Source organism: Gopherus evgoodei, chromosome 15, assembly GCF_007399415.2.
Source record: "Gopherus evgoodei ecotype Sinaloan lineage chromosome 15, rGopEvg1_v1.p, whole genome shotgun sequence".
NCBI lineage: Eukaryota > Metazoa > Chordata > Testudines > Testudinidae > Gopherus > Gopherus evgoodei.
Window position 1 is genome coordinate 28,173,175 of NC_044336.1, and position 24,818 is coordinate 28,197,992.

Below are 24,818 nucleotides of genomic sequence, written 5' to 3' on the forward strand. Positions count from 1 at the left end.
CCCAACCCGTCTGTCAGGTTCTTGTCTCTCCCTTGTCCTTTCCTGGTGACAGGACTGTTAGTTTTCATGACTCCCTTGTAATTTGGGTATTTTCAGGGGGAATGTCAGGCATTCACCTGCACCCTTCCCCGAAATTGCTAGGTTTGACCCCTAGCACAGAAGGTAGGAGGAGGTGGAGAGAGGCTGCTGACTCAGCCCTGCTGGGATTTAAGAACCATTCTGGGATTCCCTTTTTGCCAGGCAGATGGAGGCTTGGCGTGCAGCAGAGCCCTTCTCTGCGGAGAGCAGCTCTGCCATCTGAAACGCTTTCCCTGCTGGAGGAATCAAAGCACTCGTGGGGCTCTCCTTGCCCCTCCCGCCCCTGCCTGCTGCCCGCAGTGGCTGTGATTAGAGGTTAAAGCAAATGGGGAAGAAAATACATGTTTTTTTAAATCAGTGCAAATCTCCTTCCTTCTCTGCCATGCTGTGATGTCTCCACCCAAGCCTCCTCCCAGGTCTGTCCTAGGTTCCATTCTCCCTGGCCCATCCTGGGCCCCCAGAACCTTGCCTGAGCTGGGCGGCTCATTGTGCAGTGTGTCTGTATTTTCAGAGACTGTGCGGGATGTTGTGTGTGTAAAATTAGCATTGCCTTGTTAGTCCCTTTCAGGCTAATTCGGAGTGAAATGCTTTAGCAGTGGTGGGCTGATTCTATCCGGAGAACAAGAACTAATTAAATTCATTCTGACCATCAAGCAGTAAATTATTTATATCCAGACGGATGCAATCTAATCTGTAGCATCCAGCTCAACTGAACAGGCATCCTACTTGAGTCTGAGAGGGGGGAAAAAGTAGATTAAAGGCATAAGAGTAAAGGAGCGAGAGAGTGAGGGGAGAGAGCAAGAAAAGGGAAGAGACAGAGCAGCATCCGGGAAAGGGAGGATGGGGAGCTAGGCAGACAGCAAATTGTTCTCCTCTTCTTTAGCATTGCCATTCAGTTTCTAATCTTGCATGGAACCCTCCCAGCGAGGGCCTGTTTGCCGAAGCAGTGCAGGCCGAGTCTGAGAAGGGGTTTCCCTAAAATGAGCATTACAGACGTTGGATGGTGCCTCTCATCACTGCACGGAGCTGGGGCTTGCTCGTTCACTCTTGCGCTCTCAGAGACAGAGGTGCCTCGTGGGGCCAGCAGCTCTCACATGGGTCTTGTGCTCCCTGTGGTGCACCACAAACTGGGCCTCTAAAGCCGTAGGCAAAAATGGGTGTGACATTCTCAAACCAGTATCCTAGTGCCTTGCGCAGCGCCGGCCTCCTCCCCCATTCATCAGGAAGTGGTGCAAACCGTGGCTCTCAACTAGAGGTACGCTCATCCCTGGAGGTATGCACAGATCTTCCAAGGGGTGCATCAACTCACCTAGATATTTGCCTAGTTTTACAACAGGCTACATAAAAGACACTAACAAAGCCAGTACAAACTAAAATTTCATATGGAGAATGAATTGTTTATACTGCTCTATGTACTACACACTGAAAGGTAAGTACAATAGTTATATTCCAATTGATTTATTTTATAATTATATGGTAAAAAGGAGAAAGTCAGCAATTTTTCAGTAATAGTGGGCTGGGACACTATTAATCGAGTCCTGTATCAGCCATTCCATTATCTTGCACAGGATCGATGTCAGGCTGGCAGGCCTGTTCCTGGGTCATCCCATTTACCCTATTTTAAAATGGATACTACAGTCACTTTCTTTCAGTCTTCTGGAACTTCCCCAGTGTTCCAAGACTTACTGAAAATCAACATTAATGGTCCAACGAGTGCCTCAGCCAGCTCTTTTAAAATTCTTGTAGCATGTTATTTGGACCTGCTATTTAAAAATGTCTGACACCAGTAGGGTCTGTTTAACATCCTCCTGAGATACATGTGGAATGCAAAGAGTGCTGTCACCATACAATGAGACAATATCATCTGGTTTTCCCCCAAATGTCTTTGAAGCCCATCAAGGTTGGCCGGTGAAGTTCTTCAAAGCTCTCCTGCCTCCTCAGGAAGCTAATGATGACCTCTGTAGAGCATGTGTGGCCCAGGAGGGAAGGGTGAGTGTTATGCAGTGTCTATAATGGATGGGCAGTTGGAAATATTCTTCCTCCTCTGGATAACACGGTGTGAAAGGGAGTAGGTTACTGGTTCCTGTTATTGCCTGGTGAATTTCTTGCCACTGTAGCTGTCTCTGCATTTCTCTCTCTCACTAGGGCAGTGTAATCTGTCTCTTCCATCATGCACCTCTCCACTTGTCACCCGGCAGGACCCCCCAAAGTCTGTCTTTAGGGTGCAGGCAGGTACCGCAGCCTAATCTCAGAGCAGATACAAACTGTTATGATCTCCTGAAAGGTTTTTTTGGGTTATCTGACCCCAGTGTCTGATTAGATCATTCTTGTGTCTCAGTGGTAACATGAGCTTCAACTGCTTAAAAGCTGCAGTTCACTCTAATTGCTATTGAGCTGACATACCTCTCCTACTCTCAAATCGAAGGGAAGAGTGACAAATCATTTGCTAATCCTTCAGGGGGTTGTGAAGAATTCCAGCCACCTTGGAGACTGCTTTCAGCTGGTAGCTGATTAGGATATTCTGTTTAAAAATGATCGGGCTATTATTTAGATCAGACACAACTGGCTAATGGCAAAGCAGCCAAGTCAGTGCATTTCATTATTGTTTTGACGTATAAAGGAGAGAGATCCTGAATGTGTGTGGCTTGGGGACCAGCAGTCCAGGTATTGTAAACTATAGCACTAAACATAAATTGGGAAGGTAAGCTGGGCAGAGCTGCTGGCGTTGTGTCTCAGGTCAGCAGGAGCTCTTTGGGTAAAGGTGCTAAGACTTGATGCTGAGGTACCTAACCTAGTCATCAGCATAACCCCGACCTACCCAGCGTGTACTGGGCCCCATGTAAAAGTCAGGCTGGATTCTTTGGGGATGCTGAGTTGTTTCAAAGGCTTGATCAGAAATAATACCACCTAGCTCTCATGTAGTCCTTTTGAACTGTAGCTATCAAGCCTCCCCAGGGAACGGAGGGAACCGAGAGAGAGAAGGGGAGTGTTGCTCACAGAGTGTTTGGTGGAAGGGGAGGGGGTCTGCTGGTGAGGAAGTATAGCCTGAGAGTCTAGGGAAGGGTGGGGTACGAAGAGAGGCAGGTAGTCTGGCGAGGACTTTGAGGCTAGCTGCTTTCACTGCGTTTATTAAGGTCTCTGAGAATAAATCAGCTGTTAATCAGTCTATGTCCTTTTATAGGCTGAGTTCCTCAGGTCCCCCACGCAGAGAGCTGGAGCAGAGATTTCTTCAAGGCTGCTCAATAATTCTTCCTTTTAAATAGAAAACGCCATCTGGCTCCAGGGCTCGCAACATGCTTGCATGCAGCGTTCAGTAGCTCCTGAACTGACACTTTCTCCAGCAGATTTATTTTTCCATAGTATTCAAGGTAAAGGTGCAGGCAAGAGGCTATGAAAACATTATGAGTAGCAAAAGCTCTGCTCTCAAAGCAAAGCCCTGTGGCAGGCAGGGAGAGCGGAGCCTCCAGGAAAAGCTTCCCTCTTCCTCCTCCAATCATGGTGCCTTTTGGAAAGACTGAGTGCAGGGGTCATTTGCAATCACAGTGGTGATTCGTCTTTGTGGCAGGGAAGGGAGCCCTCAGTCTCAGTCCCTGGGGCAGTGGGCCTGGGGGGATATCCCCATTGGCCAGTAGGGAAATGGTACGCCTAGAGGTCCGAGTCACTCTCCTAGCCAGTATCCGAACTCAGGAGTTGCTGGAGCCTAGTCTCCCGCTCCCTCCACTAGAACACGTCTTCTCTCAGCCGATACAAAGAAGGCAAACGTTCTGCTCTGCCGTGTTCACTCCAGTTGCAGGCACGTGCTTGTTTGCTGGCACATCTGGTAACTGGTTTCGGATTGGTCTGACTGTGCAGGGGAAGCGATACGTTACCTGGGCCTAGCTGTGTGTGTTGGGAGAGGCCACAGGAATATCTGACATCCTGCTAAATGGCCTTGGTAGCAGCAGAAGCTGATAAAGGGATGAACCTTCACCAGGCAGGGATAACCTTCTAAAAGCTGCGAAACTCCTGTTCTAATCCCTGAGCGTGCGTGGATGCGTGCACACCAGGAGCAGGCTGGTTTGATCCCCCTTGGCTCACTGTTTGTGAGTTAGTGAGGTGAGGACACACGCTGCAGCTTCAAACAAGCAGAAAGGCTGGAAAAGTAACATGAAATGCAAGCCATGGTTTCAACTTGTAGCCGAATTGGATAATAGGAGGTTGATTAAACAGCTTGTCTTGGAGGAAGGAATTAAGAATTTCCCTCTGGGTTTGGTGAAATTGGTTGGAAGGAAACACTAGCAGAGAACAGGAGTCAGCCAGCTGGAAGAAAAAGAGCTTTGAAGTGTCTGATTCCATTGACCTCCTTTGCCATGGTGTGTGACAGCCACGCAGTGGTGCGTGTGATCCCACCACAGAGGACACTTTAAATGCATGCTTGTGGCTGTGGAGCATTAAGAGTTAATGGTGACTCTGTTCCTTGGGGGATGAGGGATTGGAAGGTTCTCTCACCCTTTCATGCAGGTTCTCTCCATAAATGGTTGGGATTGTTTGCTTCTGGCTGAGGAGTGGCATGGGAGGTACCGTGCAGAGACTGGCACCGTGCCGGCTTCTGTGTTCTGAAAGCTACTTTCCCTTCTGTAGTGTCAGTCCCTGTTAAAGTCCCTGGCACCCAGAAAACAAATTAGGAAGGTAAATATGAAGCTAGTGAACAGGAGCAGCAAACGGGAGTTTTGCAAGGGATTTTAGAGAGGGAGCGTGAGAATTAGATAAACTTAATATACGTTCTGTCCAAACTGAGGCCAATAAACCCCTCCCCCACAAAAAACAAACCAGAAACCACACACAGAACAAACACAAATACCCCCTCCAAGAGTAAAACTAATGCAGGCAGAAATCCTGCAGGAAAGTGGGGGCTGTCCAGTGTATTGCCCTGAATGCTGTATGTGAGATTTCCTGCCTTTTGGGCAGGTGATGTATGTGTGCATTCAATGCGAGCAGCTCATGGCCTTCAGAGACCAAGTATGGGCTGAACTGGAGGAGCTAAGGGAGACAGAGAGGTGCACAGAAGAGACTTTTCAGGTCCCAGGCCCAGTCTGACTGCCTCTATGCTGTGGAGGAGGATTAAAGTCTTGAGGAAGGAGAACATCAGGCTGGAGCGGAGGGAAATGATCCCATAGTTAGGACCCTCCTTCCAAATGATGTCATGGTGTCCTCTCTCACTGAGGCTACCTCTCCAGGGGATGGTACCCCAGTTATTAGAAAGAGACAGGTAGTAGTAATGGGGTTGTTCTTAGAAATATAGATAGGGTTTGTGATGACCACAGAAACCACATGGTAAATTGCTGGCAGTGTGCGAATCTCACAAGACAGCTAGACAGACTTATGTGCAGTGCTGGGGAGGAGCTGGTGATCATGGTACATGTAGGTACCAATGACCTAGGGAAAGATAGGAGAGAGGTTCTTGAGGCCAAATTTAGGCTGCTAGGTAAGAGATTAAAGTCCGTGACCTCCATGGTTGCATTCTCGGAAATGCGTCCAGTTCTGCGTGCCGAGCCAGTTAAACAGGCAGAGAGCTGCAGAGACTCAATGCGTGGATGAGACAGCGGTATTTGAAGGAGGGATTTAGTTTTATTAGGAACTGGGAAACCTTCTGGGAAAGGAGGAGCCAATACAGGAAGGAGGAGCTCCACCTGAACCAAAATAGAACGAGATTGCTGGCACGGAAAATTGGAAAGGTCCTAGAGGAGTTTTTCAGCTAAGGACTGGGAGAAAGCTGACAGGTGCGAAGGAGCACGTGGTTCGGACAGACACATCCTTTGGGAAGGGTTTTATTAAAGGCGATACTCTGCAGCCTGGTAAAGAGGGGAGCGTTGAAGTTGATAAAGTACAGGTACAAACTGAAGAGAAACAGTCAAATGAGAGAATCTCACTCAGTTACATCACATGAACTAAATGTTGACACATTTTATAAGTGTTTGTATACAAACGCAAAAAGTAAATACTAAGGTGGGGGAATTTGCGTGTTTGGTATTAATAGAGAATATTTATATAACAGGCATCAAAGAAACATGGTGGAACAATGATAATCAACATGTCCCAGTAATACCAGGGGACAAAATATATAGAGCTGACAGAGTAGCCTCACTGGTGGGAACTGGCACTATATGTGAAAGGAAGTATAGAGTCAAGTATAGTAAAAATCTTAAATGAATCAAACTGTACCGTAGAATCTCTATGAATATAAACTCTGTGCTGGAATAATAAGAGTATAGCAGTGGGACTGTACTACCATCACCTGATTAGGATGGGGATGGTGATTGTGAAATGTTCAGGGAGATTAGAGAGACTATAAAAACAGAAAACCCAATAAAAATGGGAGATTTCAACCATCTCCATATTGACTGAATACATATCACCTCAGGACAGATTGCAGAGATAACATTTCTAGACACCATAATGACTGCTTCTTGGAGCAGCTGGGCCTGGAACCCACAAGGGGAGAAGCAGTTCTTGAATTAGTCCTAAGTGGTGCAAAGATGTGGGCCAGTATAGTGAAACTGCTCAGAAATAGTGACCATAATATAATTAAATTTAACATCCTGGTGGGGGAAAATACCAAAGAAACCCACCACAGGAGCATTTAACTTAAAAAAGGGGAGCTACACAAGAAGAATAGAAATTAAAAGGAGTAACCACAAGAGTGAAATGCCTGCAAGCTGCATTGGAACTTTTTTAGAAACACCACACCAGAGGCTCAAGCTATAAGTCTACCCCTAATGATGATAATAAAAAAAGCAAGAGGACAAAAATAATGCCACAGTTGCTAAACAACAGAGTAAAAGAGGCAGTTAGAGACAAAAAGACATCTTTTAAAAACTGGAAGTCAAATCCCGCTGAAGAAAATGTGGGGGGAGCATAAACTCTGGTACGTCAAATGTAGAAGTTTAACTGGGCAGGCCAAAAAAGAATTTGAAGAGCAACTTGCAAAAAAGACACAAAAACTAACAGTAAAATTTTTTAAATACATCAGAAGCAGGAAGTCTACGAAACAATGAGAGGGGCCACTGGACAATCAAGATGCTAAAGGAGCAATGAAGGAAGACAAGGCTGTTACAGAGAAGCTAAACAAATTCTTTGCATCTGTCTCCACTGCACTGAGCCATTCTTTTTAGGTGACAAATCTGAGGAACTCTCCCAGACTGAGGTGTCGGTAGAGGAGGTTTTGGAACAAATTGTTGAAACAAACAAGCAAACAGCAGCAATAAGTCACCAGGACCAGATGGCATCACCCAAGAGTTCTGAAGGAACTCAAATGTGAAATTGCAGAACTGCTAACTGTGGTATGGAATCTATAGCTTAAATCAGCCTCCGAACTAGCTGACTGGAGGCTAGCTAATGTAATGCTGATTTTTAAAAAAGGGCTCCAGAGGCAATCCTGACAAATACAGCCCAGTAAATCTAAGTTCAGTAGCAGGCAAATTGGTTGAATCTGTAGCAAAGAACAGAATTATCAGACAAATCAACACAATATGTTGGTGAAGAGTCAACGAGGCTTTTGTACAGGGAAATCATACCTCACCAATCCATTAAAATTCTTTGAGATGGTAAACAAGCATGTGGACAAGAGTGATCCAGTGGATAGAGTGTACCTGGACTTTCAGAAAACCTTTGTCAAGGTCCCTCACCGAAGGGTCTTAAGCAGAGTGAGCAGTCGTGAGATAAGAGGGAAAGTCCTGTCTGGGATCAGTAACTGTCTCTAAAAGCTAGGAAAAAAAGGATAGGAATAGATGGTCGGTTTACACAGTGAAGAGAGGTACATAGTGGCGCGCCTCAGGGATCTGTACTTGGACCAGTGCTGGGCAACGTATTTATAAATAGTGAGGTGCCAAGGTTTGCAGATAATACAAAATTACTCAAGATAGTTAAGTCCAAAGCAGACTCACTGCAAGAGTTACAAAGGGATCTCACTAAAGTGGGTGACTGGGGAACAAACTGGCAGATGAAATCCAATGTTGGTACATGCAAAGTAATGTACATTGGAAAACATAATCGCAACTCTACATACAAAACGGTGGGGTCTAAATTAGCTGTTACCACTCAAGAAAGAGATCTGAGAATCACTATGGATCGTTCTCTGAAAATATCTGCTCAATGTGCAGTGGCTTTTGAAAAAACGAACAGTGTTAGGAACCATTTGGAAAGAGAGAGAGAAGACAGAAAATATCATAATGCCACTGTACATATCCAGGGTACTCCTGCACTCTGAATACTGCATGCAATTCTGGTTGCCCCATCTGGAAACAGATATATTAGAGTTGGAAAAAGTACAGAGAGAGGCAGCAAAAATCATTAAGGGTATGGAACAGCTTCCATGTGAGGAGAATTTAGAAAAGACTGAGACAGTTCCTCTTAGAAAAGAGATGACTAAGGGGGGGATACAATAGAGATCTATAAAATCATGACTGATGTGGAGAAAGTGAATAAGGAAGTGTTATTTACCCCTTCACGTAACACAAGAGCCAAGGGTCACCCAATGCCATTAATAATCAGCAGGTTTGAAACAAACATAAGGAAGTATTTCTTCACACAACACACAGTCAACCTGTGGAACTCATTGCCAGGGGATGTTGTGAAGGCCAAAAGTATAACTGGCTTCAAAAAAGAATTCTCTCCAGACCAAAGCAGGAAGGCTATCGTGCTCTGAGCTAGTTAGCCCCTCGGTTTGAGTTAGTTTAACATTTTCAGATCTTTTGGGAGCAGCCTGCAGACTGTCCATACCATAAAATAATAGTGCTTTTTGCTCCCCCACGTGGTAGCCAGCACACACTCTACTGGCCTCAGTGGTGCCAGCATATTACAGAGGAAGCGCAAACTGAGAGAGCCTGGTGTGATGCAGTAGGGACTGTCTGTGTGGGGAGTGGGAGAGCAGGGGAGGACTTTAGGAGATGGACGATGCCAGGGCCTGTAACCTGAGCTAGGTAAGGGAGGGGAAAGGTCAACACCTTTGCCCGGGAAGGGGACAAAAGGAAGGGAGTGGCAGGAGGGAAGCAGTTTGAGTTTGGGCTTGGGGCTGTGTGGGCGGAATTCAGGGGATCCTAGCTAGGATCCAAGCACCCTGAACCCCCAGAAGGACTGGATTGAGGGGTCCTGACTGTGCCTGCAAGCTCTGCTGTAACCTGCGTTCCTGTTGTCCAATAAAGCTTCTGTTTTACTGGCTGGCTGAGAGTCACTGTGGGTCCCAGGAAGAGGGGTGCAGGGCCGAACTCCCCCACACTCCGCGACAACTGGTTGCTTTATACTGCAGTGTTTGCCAGCTGGAGAACAATTAAGCCTGCAGGGGAAGGAATGTGATTTTTAAACTTCTCAGATCCAATCATGTGCTGAAGAGTATAAAGAATTTGAAGGAATCTCAGTCTTGCTGCAGTTTGTGAGCAACGCAGAGCTCTGTGTGCCTGGGGATGGTGGGAATCGCCAGAGATCCCTGCTCACCTCTCTGACTCTGCTTCTGTTGGCTCAGAATCTCGTCAATTGATGGATTACTCCAGAGATGGCCCTGCTGTGGCTGATGGGTGTTTTGGGGAGGAGGGAGTTGTGCCCAGCTCCGTGGTAGGCAGCCGTGCCATTCAAAGAGCCAGTGTTTAACATTTTTATTTTTATTTTCCATGTTTGACATTGTTCCTCAGTCCCTCTGGTTAAGCTGTTAACTCACTCCATGTATTTAGTGTGAGTGTCGCTGAGAGCTCATTTTTATCTTGGTGAAAACCAGGCTCACTCATGGGCACATAATGAAATTGCATAAATATACCCTTAGCTAGAAATCAAATTTATTTTCCCTGTTCATTATGGGGTAGAAAGCCACTATGAAGTGTATAACTTCCCCCCCCCGTGCTGGAATTGAAAGGCTGGTGTGGGCTCTTTTTATACTGATGATTTCGTCCTGATTCAATTTAAAGCTGGTTAGAGCTCAAATACTGTAGCATAATTGACAAAGATCAGTGTGGGTTGTAATGCTAATATCGTCTTGGCTGCGGCTTCAGTATCACCAGAAGAACGCAGGTTAAAAACTGCTTCCATTGGAGAGCAGCTGGGCCTGTAGTGTCCACATGGGGCTATCTGGGCAGGGCAGGGAGTAGAAAGGAGCTGCCAAGCCTGTGTGCTGCACTAGAGATGGAAGGATGACTGGGAGTGCTGGTCACCCCTCACTTAGAAGCTAAATCTTCTTACCTGGCAGCATGTAGAGGACATCCAGGTTCCCATCCTCGGCAGCAAGAAGCTGGGCTGAGTTGGAAAGAGGTGGCTTCCTGCAGGAGACCTTGGCAGAGCCAGCCAGAGCGGAGGAGTCCCTGCAGTGGAGCAGAGGGAAGGAAGTGCCTGGAAAGAATGGTCCAGCTGGTGGGGTCAGCAAGATGCTAGTCAGTCCATTTGTCCGTCATTGGGATTGGTTTTTGACTGTATTGAAATTGCTATAAAGTCATGTTATAGAGCTATAATTAAGTGGGGCCATTTAGCTGGCAGTGTGGAGTGCTAAGCAGATTTATGGCACTGCTCAGCCTTCTGCGGCGTTATATTTCACCATGAAGTACACCAGGTTTTTGTGTGTTCTACACTTGTATTTGTTTGGCAGTGATTAGAATAATGGGAGTTTCCGGGGTCGTGTTGCCAGGCTAAGGAAATGACAGTTCTATCCCCGCTGTGGTATCAATGTAATTGCATCCCTTTGAGAAAGACACAAGAACTGGGGTACAAGAGCGGCTGGTAAGCTGAGCCAGTGCTGGTGGCAGGGGGAGGTGGAGCTGGGCGAGACATGTAGCCAGCCAGGCAACCCTGAGCCTCTCTATTCTTAGGATGGTGCCTGTCATGCAACAGGTTGGGCAGGGTGAGCCGTTATACCCTCAGAATGGCTCCATCCCCCCAACTGGCTGTTCATGGGGTTTGCTATGTGCTGTCAAAACTACCACCTCTGAGTCAACACTGGGGAGAGGCACATGACATTCGCTTTCATCAAAGCGACACAGCCTAGTGGACCATGCACAGACCTGGGAGCCAGGAGTTGCTGTGTTCTGGTGGATTCTGTGAGCCTTGCTCTTTGTTCTTGCCTGAGTCTCAGTGCTCCTGTCTTCTGTGTGACATTTTCTCATGCCAGTGTACACAGGGCAAATGGTAGTTAGCTGGCCAGAGACCCCCACCCAGGCTACATGGTGGCCAGTTAACGCGGCTTCAAACCGTTGGCCCGAATCTTAACAGGGTTTCCTAATTGTGTTAACTTAAGACAGCATAATCAATAAACATACCCTTTTGCCCACCAAGGAAAGGCTGTTCGCTCTCCAACGTACTCTGTGAAGCGGGGTGCAGGTTTGCTTGCTTACCTGGCAGGGCACTGAGGATTAATTATTGAAGACTGCGAAGTGTTTTCCTAGTGTAAGTGCCAGGCATTGTTACTATTTCATCCCAGTCGCAGTCGAGAGGCAGCAGCGCTGGGCTTCCGGACATACGTGGGGGCGTGAGGAGATGTCACTCAGCAGAGCTTTCTGAGGTCCCTGGGAGCCAGTGAGCAAGAAGGGCTCAGCATGAGCTGCGTGGCTGCCGGCACAGTGCCCTTTCCGGGGTCGGACTCGCCTTCGGAGGGCTCAGGACAAGTAGCCACTTTGGCCCTGGACAGGCACTGCACCCTCTCGCCGGAGTGCCCCCTCCCAGGGCGCTCTCCTCCCTTCCACCCATTGGCACGGCGACACTGTCTTCAGAGGTTAGGGTTAGGGTCACGAAAGCTCATGCTGAAATAAATTCGTTAGTCTCTAAGGTGCCACAAGTACTCCTGTTCTTTTTGTGGATACAGACTAACACGGCTGCTACTCTGAAACCTGTCTTCAGAGGTGTGACTGCAGCGCGGGTCGGCGTCCCCACGCTGCTTTCACCTCGTTGGAGTGGCCCAAGAGAACAGTGAAAGTGGGACCACAACGTGCGTATGGTCTCAGGGGCCCAGGTGGGCTGGTAGAGCCTGCCCCAGGCTCTGCGCTCTTGCGTCTCTGCTGTGGGCTTTAGTCATGCGAACTAGATGAAAGCTAACGTGGGGGTGTATCTCTGCACCGCCTGCCCCGTGAGCCTTCCAGCCCGGGCCGGCAGACGCGAGGTCATGCCGCCACGCTGCAGAGAGCGGTGTAGATGCTGTGACAGCCTCTGAAGCCTAGAGTGGGGGATGGGCTTCAGAGCCCGGGCTTCAGGCTGAGCGGCAGGTTCCAAGTGCTGCTAACAGCTATTTTTAGAGCAGTGATGCAAGCCCTGTGAGCTGGGGCTGGGAGGCCTGCTGCTGCAGGCTGTGTAGACGTACTGTGAGGGCAGCAAGCTGCAGTAGGACGGAATTGGGTGCCTGGGATACTAGAAGGGCCTTCCCTACGGAAGGCTTCTTGCATTTGTTTGTTGTGCAAAATCCCGGCTTTCCACTATTCTCACTTTCTTTAGCGCTTTACAGTATAAAAACTTGTCTCACCCCCACCCCCAGGTGTTCAGAGAAAAGCACAGGAGTTGGTCCATGCTGCATTCTGTGGGCCGCTGTGATAGACCCAAACCAGTGGGGTACAGAAGTCTGGTAGAGGGCAAATGTACTGGTCACTGTATGAGTAGTTTTCTGTTCCCTGAGTGACCAGAGCAGGGCTGCACCAGAGTAATCAGGAACCTGCTAGAACCAATTTAGGCAGACAAGCTGATTAGATCACCTGCAGCCAATCAAGGCAGGCTAATCAGGGCACCTGGGTTTAAAAAGGAGCTCACTCCAGTCAGGTGGGGAGGAGCCAGAGGAGAGGAAGTGTGTGTGAGGAGCTGAGAGCAAGAAGCTGAGAGTGAGAGGCTATGCTGCTGGAGGACTGAGAAATACAAGCGTTATCAGACAGCAGGAGGAAGGTCCTGTGGTGAGGATAAAGAAGGTGTTTGGAGGAGGCCATGGGGAAGTAGCCCAGGGAGTTGTAGCTGTCATGCAGCTGTTACAAGAGGCACTATAGACAGCTGCAATCCACAGGGCCCTGGGCTGGAACCTGGAGTAGAGGGCGGGCCCAGGTTCCCCCCAAACCTCCCAACAGACACAGGAGGAGCTGATCCAGACTGTGGGGAAGGTCACTGAGGTGAGCAAATCTGCCAATAAGCGCAGGACCCACCAAGGTAAAGGAGGAACTTTGTCACACCGCTTTCTAGCAGGCACGGAAGAGCCCAGCAATTCAGCTTTAAGGAACCAGCAAGGGGCACTTTTGTGGGCACAAATGAGGTAAATGGGCCCCCCGGGCTTTTCCCAGGAGCAGGGTCTGTTTTGGCATCTAGTGCTTTGCTGGAGCAGCTTTTCGGGCAGCTGGAGGCAAGGTTCTCTGGAGAGCTGTCAGGGGCCTCCTATCTCCGGCCACTTGGCTGCTCTGATGCTCCCCTGACTAGACTTGGGTTTGTTTCTGAAGAGCGTCATGGAGCAGTAGGAGGGAGGCTCTATGACCTGAATATTTACACCTCTGTCCTTCACCCTCCCTCCTACCGGAACAGCCAGGATAATTGGTGAGAGCTCCAAGCCCTGTGGGCCAGCGGACACATCATTCCAGCAAGAGCAGAAATAAAATATCTGGAGGGGAAATGAGCAGATTAGAGGGTTAAAGTGCCAGCAGTGAATTTGCAGCGGTGCAATGAGTGCTAACCTTCATGTGCACTTGTCAGCCTCTTCTTTGAACTCTCTCCCTGACGGCCTTCCGGAGATCCAGAGATTTACCAGCTAAGTCATTCACCATCTTGATAAGACTTGCTGAGGTTTCTGGGGTACAATTAATAGCGGAAACCCAGTTAAGCTCTCAGGCACCAGCCTGTGAAATTTTCTTTCTGGGACAGCAAAGGAATGTTTGTGTGTCCTTTAACAGGCATCTCCCACTCAGTAGCAAAACATGGGGGGCAAATGCAATGCTGGGGAGCCATCCAGGGAGCTTCTTGTGACACCCCCATCACCCCATGTGGGATCTTTGGAGTGGTGTCCACGTGCAGCTGTTTCTCCTGCAGCACAGCTCTCTGGTGGATCCCTAACTCCCATTTGTTGGAAGATGAACAGTTTAATGAGCCGGCTGTTCCCCTCACACCTTCCCAGCACTTCCATTTGCAGCAACTCTTCTCTGAGAACAGAATTTATTTAGCACCTTCCCTCCACCCCCATTGTGCCTGTTCTCCTCTCTGAACACAAAGTAAATCAATCGACTCTATAAACAGCCTTCCTGAGACCAAAGGGCCTCCCTGGGGCACCTATCGCTCAGCCTTGAAGCCTGGCGAACAGGTGATTCCTACCCTAGGGTCCTGAAGGCCAGGTTGGTTCTCTCAGGCATCTTTCACACTCCAGGGATCATAGAATGCTTTCCAAAGCAGTGAGTTAGGCACCATCAATTCATAGGCACAGGCAAATGTGGAGACTGCTGTGTGCTCATGCTGGTGACAAGGTGGCGTGAACATTGGCTTGGATTCCAGTGTTCTCCCTGTCCTGCTCTGGAAGTTGCAGGATCTTTAACTGTCTGATGTGCCATCCAGGGAGTTTTGCTTGATGCCCTGTCTTTTGCGAAGGATGGTCGCTAGAAGGCTAGAGCTCCTTTGTGCCTGAGCGTGTGTTAGATGATGTGTCCTTGTGAATGACTCAAAACGCTCGGCCTTCTGACCTAGTAGCAGTAGTGCTACCAAGTGAACCACATGGGTGCTTTTTGTGTCTTGTGTAAGAACACAGCTCGTGAGTAGCAGAGCCACAAGTGAATTCATCCCATCTCTCCTCGTGAATGAAGATCAAGTCATAACAGCTCAGCCATCCTAGCTAGAGCTGGGCAAATAACTGATGTCTTTGGTATCAGAGTGGTAGCCGTGTTAGTCTGGATCTGTAAAAGCAGCAGAGTCCTGTGGTACCTTACAGACATACTGGAGCATGAGCTTTCGTGAGTGAATCCATCTGTTAGTCTATAAGGTGCCGCAGGACTCTTTGCTGATTTCTTTGGGTTCGGAAAACAAACAAAAACAAGTCCAACCTAAACTGAAAATAAAATGTTTCAGAATTTTTGGTGAATCAGAAAAATTTTTAGTCTTGAACAAAATGTTTTGTTTAGGGCATTTTTAACCTTTTTACTAGAGCAAAGGAAATGAAAGGCTAAATTCACAAAACAGAGGTGGGCTAATAATCTTCAAATATGTGAGGGGCTGTTAGAAAGAGGAGGATGATCAATCGCTCTCCATAGCCACTGAAGGTAGGACAAGAAGTCATGAGCTTAATCTGCAGCAAGAGAGATTTGGGTTCGATAATAGGAAAAAGTTTCTAACTCTAAGGGTGGTTAAGCTCTGGAACAGGCGTCTGAAGGAGGTTGTAGAATCTAGTCATTGGAGAGTTTACAGAACAGGTTGGATAGATTCCTGTCAGGGCTGGTCTACATTTACTTGGTTCTGCTTCAGCATAGGGGGCTGGGCTAGATGCCCTCTTGAGGTCCCTTCCAGCCCTACATTTCTATGAATCTATCATACCGCCGTAACCAAGGCATCTACCGAGGAGGGGAGATATCTGGGTTCAGTTTGCTGCTCCTGAGCCAGGGTTTGGAACCTAGGTCTCCTACACCCCTCCCAGCTGAATGCCCTAACCACTGGGCTATAGGGCTTGCTAGGATGGATTTGTCTGACTCTCCTACTGAAGCAGTTCCACTTTGGTCCACAGAGAGATTGTGAGACTGACTGTGGTGGTTAGGCACTCATCTTGGAGGGGGGCGGCCCGTTCCAGGCCCGGTTCCAGGGCAAGGATTCAAACCTGGGTTTCCCACATCCCAAGTGAGTGCCCTACGCGCTGGGTTTCTCTTGTTATAAGGGGGCGGAGGCTCCACCTATGTTTGTGAATGGTGCCTAAAGCCTCTTGTGAATCTAGCCCACAAACTCAAAATGGTTCATTTTGATAATGTTGAAATGAATTATTTGGGTGTTTCTGCATTATTGTTTGTTGTTTCACTTTAAACAGTTTCTCCAAATTGACGTACATTCATGAAATATTTTCATTGGCTAAATCTGCATTTTTTGGTCTGGAAAAAGTTTTGGATGAAAAATTTGGCTGAGCTGTATTCATAGATCTTATCTGCACAGTGTGCGTTCTCCCATTTCTCTTCAGGACTGGATTTATTTTTGATGAGTGTTGCTAAGTGATCAGTGCTCGATGTACCTTTCTAGTTGTAATACTGCTCCCATGAAATAGAAATGCCTATAAATAAATGTAACATACCTGTCCCATTGCCTTCCTGCAACATCACAGAGCAAGGAAACTGCCAGGTGACTTGTGTTAAAACTACAAGCACTAGCTCTGATTTTTATATCGGACAATTCCATGCAGTTTGTCTTGTTTGAGTGGGTGTTTCAGCCCCATCCCTCATATTGATTGGCCTCTGTGTATGGCTACTGATGAGCATTTAGTACTGCAGTGGTTGTCGGTTTTACGTTTACAAGTGAATTAACACCCTCTGTTTGGGTCCATCCCAGCTGGGGAAGTCCCCTTGTTCCCCAGATGTGAAAGGCGTGATTCTCTGTCTCCCCTTGTTGGTGCTTGCTGGAGATGTCTTTGGGTATGTTTTGTGATTCCCTCTCTGACTAATAGATTATCTGGCACTGTGTTCTTCTTCCAGTCCATGGTTCTGCTGATGTGAATCTGTAACAGCCACCCAGAAATGACAGAAAAACTGAATCATTTAACGGAGAAGCAGAAAACCTGCCTGACATGAAAAGGAAATAACAGGGGTATTTCCACATCAAAGGCTTCTGCTGTTTGCCAGGCCTCCTGCTTCCCCTGCCGAGATTCTCAGCTGGCTGGAAAGAGCTTGAGCACATCGACATGCATGGCTGATCAGGGAGTATGTGGGATTGCCAAGCAAAAGGGATGGTGCATTACTGCTTTTGTGAGGTGGCACTCCCAACCCTTAGCCACCATTAAGTGTGATTAACCTTCTTAGTTTTCTCTGCCTGGGAGGGAGCCTGGGGCAAACAGATAGACTGGCTGGCAGTGGATTGGATGGATGCAGCTCAAATCCCACTGTTTTTACATTGCATACAAGCAGTAATCTCTTTGATTCTCTACTCTGTCACTTGCTGCTTATCCAATGGAGTCACCTCTTTGAGGTGACCAGGTAGTGTAAAAACAAGGAAGGTTGCTAGGAGGCCACGCCGTTTGTCTAGGGTGAGGATTTAGGATCTGTGACAAGCACTTGGGTCACTGGCCTGCTCTACATAGGCCAGTCAAAACATCCAGGTTGTATGATGTGGCGGCCAGAACTTTCTGGCTGGGACTAGCAGCTGAGAGTGCCACTCCCTGTGTATCCTGGTTCTAATCCTCAAGGCTCTCTGGTCTAGGACTGGGCTGCTTAAGAGCACCCTCTGTCTCTGATCAGACAAAACACAAACTAGAAGTGCCTATGATGAGACTTGGGAGTCCTTGTACGGCATCCTAGACCATGCAATACCCGGCCCTAGCGGTTAGAGTGAGCCTGTTCTCACAGCTACACCCACCTCCTTGCAGAAACCAACCAGAACTAGCAGAAACTTCAGACTGAAGTGACCAGACTCCAGATGATGAACAGCAAATTCCCTGTTCAGGCTTTTTGTGCTTCTCTTGAATGTGTATTTGTGCCTAGATTCCATGGTGATTGGAGCCCTATAAATACTTTAAACAGATGAATTTCCCACCAGATTATCGTGAGTCTCAGGCATGTCAGACTGAGTCTGAACAGGCAAAGTGTATGTGTGCGTGGTTATCACTTACAAAAAACACTGCCGATGGAGTTACAATTGCTAGCATGCTGCAGTGCCTTCTGCTCTTGAATCCCTTCCAGAAAACAAGGAAATGCTCAGTTAAGCTCTCCCCACATCTCTCTCTGCACCGTCCCCCTCCAAAAAAGGTGGCGCTCCAAACTCTTAGCCACCATTAAGTGTAACTAACTTTCTGAGCCTTCTCTGCCTGGGAGGGAGGCTGGGTAGACTAGACAGCCATAGATTGGGTGGAGGCAGCTCAAATCCCACAATTTTTACCTTGCCTACAAGCAGTGAGCTGTTGATTGGTTCTCTACTCTGTCACTTGCTGCTTATCCACTGGAGTCACCTCTTTGAGACCTTTTTTGTCACCGAGTAGTGACAAAAGCAAGAAAGACCTCCTTTGACTAAAGGCTTTTGATACTGTCTCGCATGACCTCCTCATAAAGAAACTAGGGAAATACAACTTAGATGGAGCTACTGGTTGGAAAACCGTTCCCAGAGAATAGTTGTCAGAGATTCACAGTCAAGCTAGAAAGCATGTCAAGTGAGGTCCTGCAGGGATCAGTTCTGGGTCTGGTTCTGTACAATATCTTCATCAATGATTTAGATGATGGCATAGAGCGAACGCTTATAAAGTTTGTAGCCAATACCAAGCTGGGAGGGGTTGCAACTGCTTTGGAGGGTAGGACTAAGATTCAAAATTATCTGGGCAAACCGGAGAAATGATTTGAAGTAAATCGGCTGAAATTCAATTGGGACAAATGCAAAGTACTCCACTTAGGAAGGAACACTCAGTTGCACACACAAAAAATGGGATATGACGGCCTAGGAAGGAGTACTATGAAAAGGGATCTGGGAGTCATAGATAGTGGATCACAAGCTAAATATGAGTCAATAGGTGTAACACCGTTGCAAAAAAACCATAATTCCGGGGTGTATTCGCTGGAGTGTTGTAAGCAAGACATGAGCAGTAATTATTCTGCTCTACTCCACACTAATCAGGCCTCAGCTGGAGTATTGTGTCCAGTTCTGGGCGCCACATTTCAGAGAAGATGTGGACAAATTGGAGAAAGTCCAGAGAAGAGCAATAAAAATGATTAAAGGTCAAGAAAACATGACCTATGAGGTAAAATTGAAAATTTTGGATTTGTTTAGTCTGGAGCAGAGAAGACTGAGAGTGTACATATGAGTTTACAAGTGCATAACAGGTTGTTAAAAGGAGGTGGGAGAAAAATTGTTCTCCTTAACTTCTGAGAATAGGACAAGAAGCAATGGGCTTAAGTTGCAACAAGAGCAGTTTAGGTCGGACTTTAGGAAAAACTTCCTAACTGTCAGGGTGGTGAAGCACTGGAATAAATTGCCCAGGGAGGTTGTGGAATCTCCATCATTGGAGGTTTTTAAGAGCAGGTTAGACAATAACCTGTCAGTGATGTGTGATGGGGTAGACAAGATCTGGAGGCCCCCGGCTGGAGGCAGAAGAGAAGTCTTTTAGACAGCCAAGAATGGCTTCAGGGGAAGCAGCCAATCAGAGGGGCTGCGGGAGCAGCCAGTCAGGGGCCAGGAGGGCCATATAAAGAGAAGTCACAGAGTGAGACAGAACAGTCAGTTGCTGACTGGAGCTGGAAGAGGAAGAACCGGGTTCCTGTGTGGCTGGAAGAGCAGCAGGACCACGGACAGATCAGTGTGGGCAGGGCTAAGCCCAGGGAGGGCTGCCAAAGACTGAGGGAGTGAGGAAGGCTGGCTGAGGGGACCGAGCAAGGTCTGAGCCCAGAACCTCGCTGGACCAAGCAAGGATACTGTTGGACTGGTATAGAGGGCAGTGTCTCCAGGGAGGAAGCCTGGCAGAAGTAAAGACTGTATGCCCCGGAAGATGTTTGTTCTTTCTGTTCCACCTACAGACACTGTGTGTGACTTGGTTGGAGGGCTGAGTCACTGAAGACTGGCCAGAGAAACCATTGGTCCCGGAGGGAGAGGGGGGCTCCCGAGAGGTGGGTGCCACCCTGTTCCAAGAACTAAGAGACAGCAAGCTCACACCCAACCAGAAGGAGGTAGGCAGGTGCTGACCCCATTACAGATGGTCTAGATAATACTTAGTCCTACTGTGAATGCAGGAGACTGAAGTAGAAGACCTCTCGAGGTCCATTCCAGTCCTATGGTCCTATGAAAACAAGCCACAAACTTAAGAAAACCAGAAATTCACAGCTATGGTCCTGCATCACATGTTTATACAACCTTAACTGCCTTCTTTGCGTTTCCAGCACCATGTTGTATCATGCTTTTGAGAGCGAGGAATGTTTTCTTACCTTACATAAAGCTAACTTTAGAATCTGTCTCCTGAGGCATTGTTAGCCTCGTTAATTTTGGTTGTGCAGCTGGAAACAAACAGAAGAGACCCCTCATGACCAGGGTGAATCTCAGCCAGCCAGCAGCAATTGCTCCCTCTGTCATTGCTGCTATGCAGGCTGTGTTGGACTGTGTGCATAGGAGCGCTGTTGGGAGTTGTGGTAGGCACAGAACAGCAATTATTGGTAGGAGGGAACCTGGCAGGAGGGATAGCTCAGTGGTTTGAGCATTGGTCTGCTAAACCCAGGGTTGTGAGCTCAATCCATGAGGGGGCCATTTAGAGATCTTGGGCAAAAATCTGTCTGGGGATTGGTCCTGCTTTGAGCAGCGGGTGGGACTAGATACCTCCCGAGGTCCCTTCCAACCCTACAATTCTATGACCTGGGATCATAATGGTGCCTATTGGTAATTGGGGCCCCTACATGGATGAAATTGCAGGACTGTGGCCTAAAATTGGATTGTCAGTCACTTGAGCTGTAGCTAATCACTTTATTCTATTATTCACGTGTTGTGTGAGGTTAGGGTTATAGAAGTATAAGATTGATGAGTGCTTAGAAGGAAGATGCATGTATTGGGATTAAGCTTGTCATGGAAATATAATTGTAAGCTAGTGGGGAAGCCCCTCCACAAGGACGCTGCTAGTGCCACTTGGTTTCTAGTGCATGGCCAGGAATGCACTCAAACCTGGGAATGGGTGGAAAGTAAATCCCACATTCTTACAAGCCCTGGAGAAGCTCACCTTGAAGAGGCACTTTCTCTTCCTGCTGGTTATTCTTGTGGGTGGGCTTGGGTGCCCTGCAGGTAACTGCTACCCCTGGACAGTGCGGGGGCATTAGTCTTGCTTCCAGAGAATGGCTGAGAGGGAGAAGTGGTGGTTGATGGGAGGTTTCCAGTGTCCTTGAACTTGTGGAGACGGCATGGGAAGGGTGAGCGTGAGAGCCCTGGAGGCCCTTACCTGCAGAGCTGGCTGTGGTCAGGAAACACCACTGGCTGTTGGTTCATTCCTTGTTAGGTTGCTGACTGTGCCTGATTGTTTGTAATGCCTTTTCTGGGGCAGGGGGGAGGGGGGAGACTGGGGCTTGTCCTGTTCTACCTGCTGCCTACCCAGACTGTTTGGGAAAAGCCTGGGGTGAAGCAGAGAGAGGGGTCCCCTTCAGCCTGGGGCTTATCTCTGCAATTACAGCTTCACAGCTTGTTGCTGTTTTGGAGTTACCCCAAAAGCTGCTGATCAGGTGAAGTCTCCGGTGGGTGGTGGGTGGGTGGGGGAGGTTGGGGCATCTTGGGGAATCAGTCTGTGTTGTTTGCTGCTTTCACTGCTGTTTGACTTCACCCAGCCTCCTCCATGCAGGCGGCGTGAGGGGTATTTTAACGAGACTTCAGGCTGCTTCTCCTGCAGCTGCAGAGAAGGGCTCCCTTGTTACTGTTGCTGCTGCTCGCGTTCCAGACCAACTGGGCTTGTGAAAATAAAGTTCTGGCATCTGCTGCATGCTCTGCAGCCCTCCGCCAGGTGATTATGGGATGTGGGGACCAGTGGTAGCAGATGGAGGAGCGCTTGATTAGCATAACGTGTCATTTTCATGGCTTGGGAGCCGCAGCAGCAGGAGTGATGCTATAGAAAGGCACCCACGTAAAGTCTCTGTTAGGGGAGAGAGGAATGCTCACTAATCAGCTGCTGACCTGGGGGTGGGAGGCTGTAGGCGGACACACAGAGCACGGGAGGAGATTAAAAAACCAAATCCACAGCCCTGGTGGAGACAGCTGCAGAATCCTCTTCTCTGTGTTCATTTCCCCGTCTCTAGTTCTTCCCTTTGATTGATATGTGCAACCGCAGGGTGTTACCAAGTATCTTTTTTCCTGTCCTCCGAGGGGCAATTGAAAGTAAACTTTAAGGCTGCTAGAAAACTTCCTGGAGAAGGAGGTGATTTAACCTCTGGGCATTGCACCAGCTTCTATTCTCAACAGCAGTACGGGTGGGGGTGGGGGTGGATTGCTTTGTCCGCTGCTTCGAATGAGCCTGGCACAAAGAGGAGAGAGCCTCACGTTATCTCTTCTGTGCTCAGAGGGGCGAGTGGGGTAACGTGTTTCAGGGGCTGAGTGGGACAAGGCTTGTGCACATGGGATGGCAGCTGGGGCGAGGTAGCGCGTGTGTGTGTAGGTGTGCTCTGGGCCCATCTCCACCTGCTGTGACCAGTCAGCTGTCCAGGCTTACAGGCTGTAGGGATAAGAAGTGAGAAGAGGCTGGTTATGGTTGGCACACACTGATTTTTATTCCTGGACCCAGTGGATCTTTGTGCACAGCTTGGCTTCCAGCAAAGAAAAGCATCCAAACCTCATACCTTTCTGAAGGGAAAACTGCATTCAGTTGGTCCTGAGCACAGTCTCTTTAAGGGAGGCCATTCATTTCATGTCCTCTCTGGGGAGCAGGGAGAAAGGGTTGGACTCTCCACCTCTCCTTTCTGCTCCAGGCTGGAATCATTCAGGCCTCTCCCTGCACCTTCATCTTGTAAGCAGGCGACCCCCAGTGCTTGGAGCTCCACTGGCCAGTACTGAGGTGAGCTGACCAGCCTGGACCCCCACCAAGGCCACTCCACCCTCCTGGGAGTGTGCGCCCCTAATGCATTTCAAACTCTGCTCTGGGGGTGCCTGGTATTCATGGAGAGCTGCTCCAGTATGTGCTGCTGGGATGGTGGAACATGCTTCAGACCCATCCCTGGAGGTAATCTCCTCCCACTGGATTTTGACAAGGAGAGCTGGCTCCCTTTCCAATATTCAAGGCATGTAAGCTAGGAACCCCGCTCCAGCTGCTTCTCCTCTTTATCGGGGTAGGCCGAGTTGGACACATGCATGTTTCCCAAGATTTCCAGTGGCTAAAGCAGGACAGGTTCTGCCACTGGGGCATGGGAGGCCTGAGGGAGTTGCACAATGAGCCTGCAGTGGTGGCTACCATCTCCCGGGGCTGGCTGGGCTCGGCTCCCTACTCTCGGCGTTAGGACCTGGCACACAGGTTTGGCTTGGCCTCCATGATGGGACAGTCCCACAAAACTCAGGACTGTAGGGAGGTATGCACAAGTGTGGCCTCAGTGGGCTGAGCAAGACAATGGGAGTTCTGAACGCTGGCCTTCCCATCCCATCTCTGCCACTGATTCACTCTGTGTCCTTGGGCAGGTCACTTAAGGTCAACCTATGGCTCCTGGAGCTGGATCCAGGGGCAGTAAGGGTGTTCTGGAGGCCAGGAGCAGCAGAATGCAAGGGAGCTCTCACCCTAGAGGCATTGCATGTGCTGCCCCCAGCGCAGCCCCAAGGGCCCTTGCTAGCACACAGGGCTGTTCCTGGCAGTGCTCTGTGCCCTGTGGCTGCATTGTGGCAACCCCCTGTGCCCTTCTCCTCTCTCAGCACAGCAGTGCAGAGGTAGCCAAAGGGAGATGACTGCCAGCCTCCACTGGCCTTGTTTGTACAGCATATCTGGGGGTACGAAGCGCTGTGCAAGTGCTGAGCATGATCTACGTACCCAGCCTCCAGGGCGATCTGTGGGGGAGCCAAGCCATTGGAAAGAACCCGTGCTGTGTCCTGTTGTTTGCTCCTTAGGCATGGGCCAGTTCTTGTGTCGCTTGCTATGGGGCAGGAGTCACCATTGGAATAGCCAGGTCGCAGAGCCGAGTTGCCACTGCTCCTCGCTGGCCCCCTCTGCTGTGCTCCCATCCCCTGGGCCTTAGTGGGAGCCTGTGACGAAGCAAAGGGAAAAGCAGCTCTGGGGGAGGAAGAGGGGGCTGCTGCATCTGCCTGCCTGCCTGCCTGAGGTTGAATACCGTAGGTGGTTTCGTGATGCTTTGGGTCAGTACTGTGGTGTCGGGCATGGGTGATGTCCCACAATTCAGGATGAAAGGAATTAATCCCTAGAGAGAGCTGCCTCCTGACCGCCTGTTAGGCGGGTCTGATGCAAAGGCGAGGCTGCTTCCATGTTCCTTCCTCACCCGGGGTCTGTCTGAACTAGGACTTTTTGTGAATAACTACCCACATGTAGCTAACCCCCTGCTACTCCTAGTGTCCCTGCGCCAGGTTAGTGTCAAATGGGGCATGTACTGGTGTTGCTGCACCATTGCAGAGATGGCTGCTGTGGACAGGTCCATAGATGGCCAGAAGGTTCTGTCTGGCAGGTTGGGAGCCTAAACTTCCCAGGATGTCGTGAGTCTGTTGGAAGCTGTGCATGAGGGCAGACCTGAGGTTGTCAGCAGAGACATCATTTCTGAGGTCTGATGCGTCAGAACACCTGAGCTGATGAGAGCAGGTTACAGTTTCAGGGGGCTGGGAGATGTTGGTGAGAGTATTTTAGAAACAACTCCAAAGGGAAACCACCAAACCCAAGTCATCTGGAGCTTGGGCTCTGGAAATTCCCTCCCATGTGGGGAGTGAGAAGGCAGTGCTTTCCCCGTGAATCGGATCTTACTCCCAGCTATGGAGCAGGGCATCTACCTCCAGCTGCAGAGTCCCACGCTCATTTCCAGCTGCACTGCATTCAACTTGCAGCAACAGACCTTGAACTGTATTGTTCTGGCACATCCTTGGCGGAGCAAAAAAACCCCTTCACGCTGTGGATTTTATAACTCGAGGCTGACTTCCTGGGGAGCAAGGACATTTCTGCATGTATTCAAGGACATCCTTTG

General features: G+C 48.9%; 1 protein-coding gene across 17 annotated transcripts in view; it reads left to right on the top strand.

Annotated features, from left to right (window-relative positions):
* RBFOX3 (RNA binding fox-1 homolog 3) overlaps positions 1 to 24,818 on the top strand; it is a 414,255-nt gene that overhangs the window by 38,882 nt on the left and 350,555 nt on the right. Inside the window, exon 1 of one of the 17 annotated variants that reach the window (XM_030534061.1) lies at positions 19,842 to 19,862. The exons of the other annotated variants lie outside the window; for them this stretch is intronic. The gene's annotated coding sequence lies outside the window, so the exon portion shown is untranslated. Of the gene's footprint in view, positions 1 to 19,841; positions 19,863 to 24,818 lie in introns of those variants that run through there. 17 annotated transcript variants of the gene reach the window in all.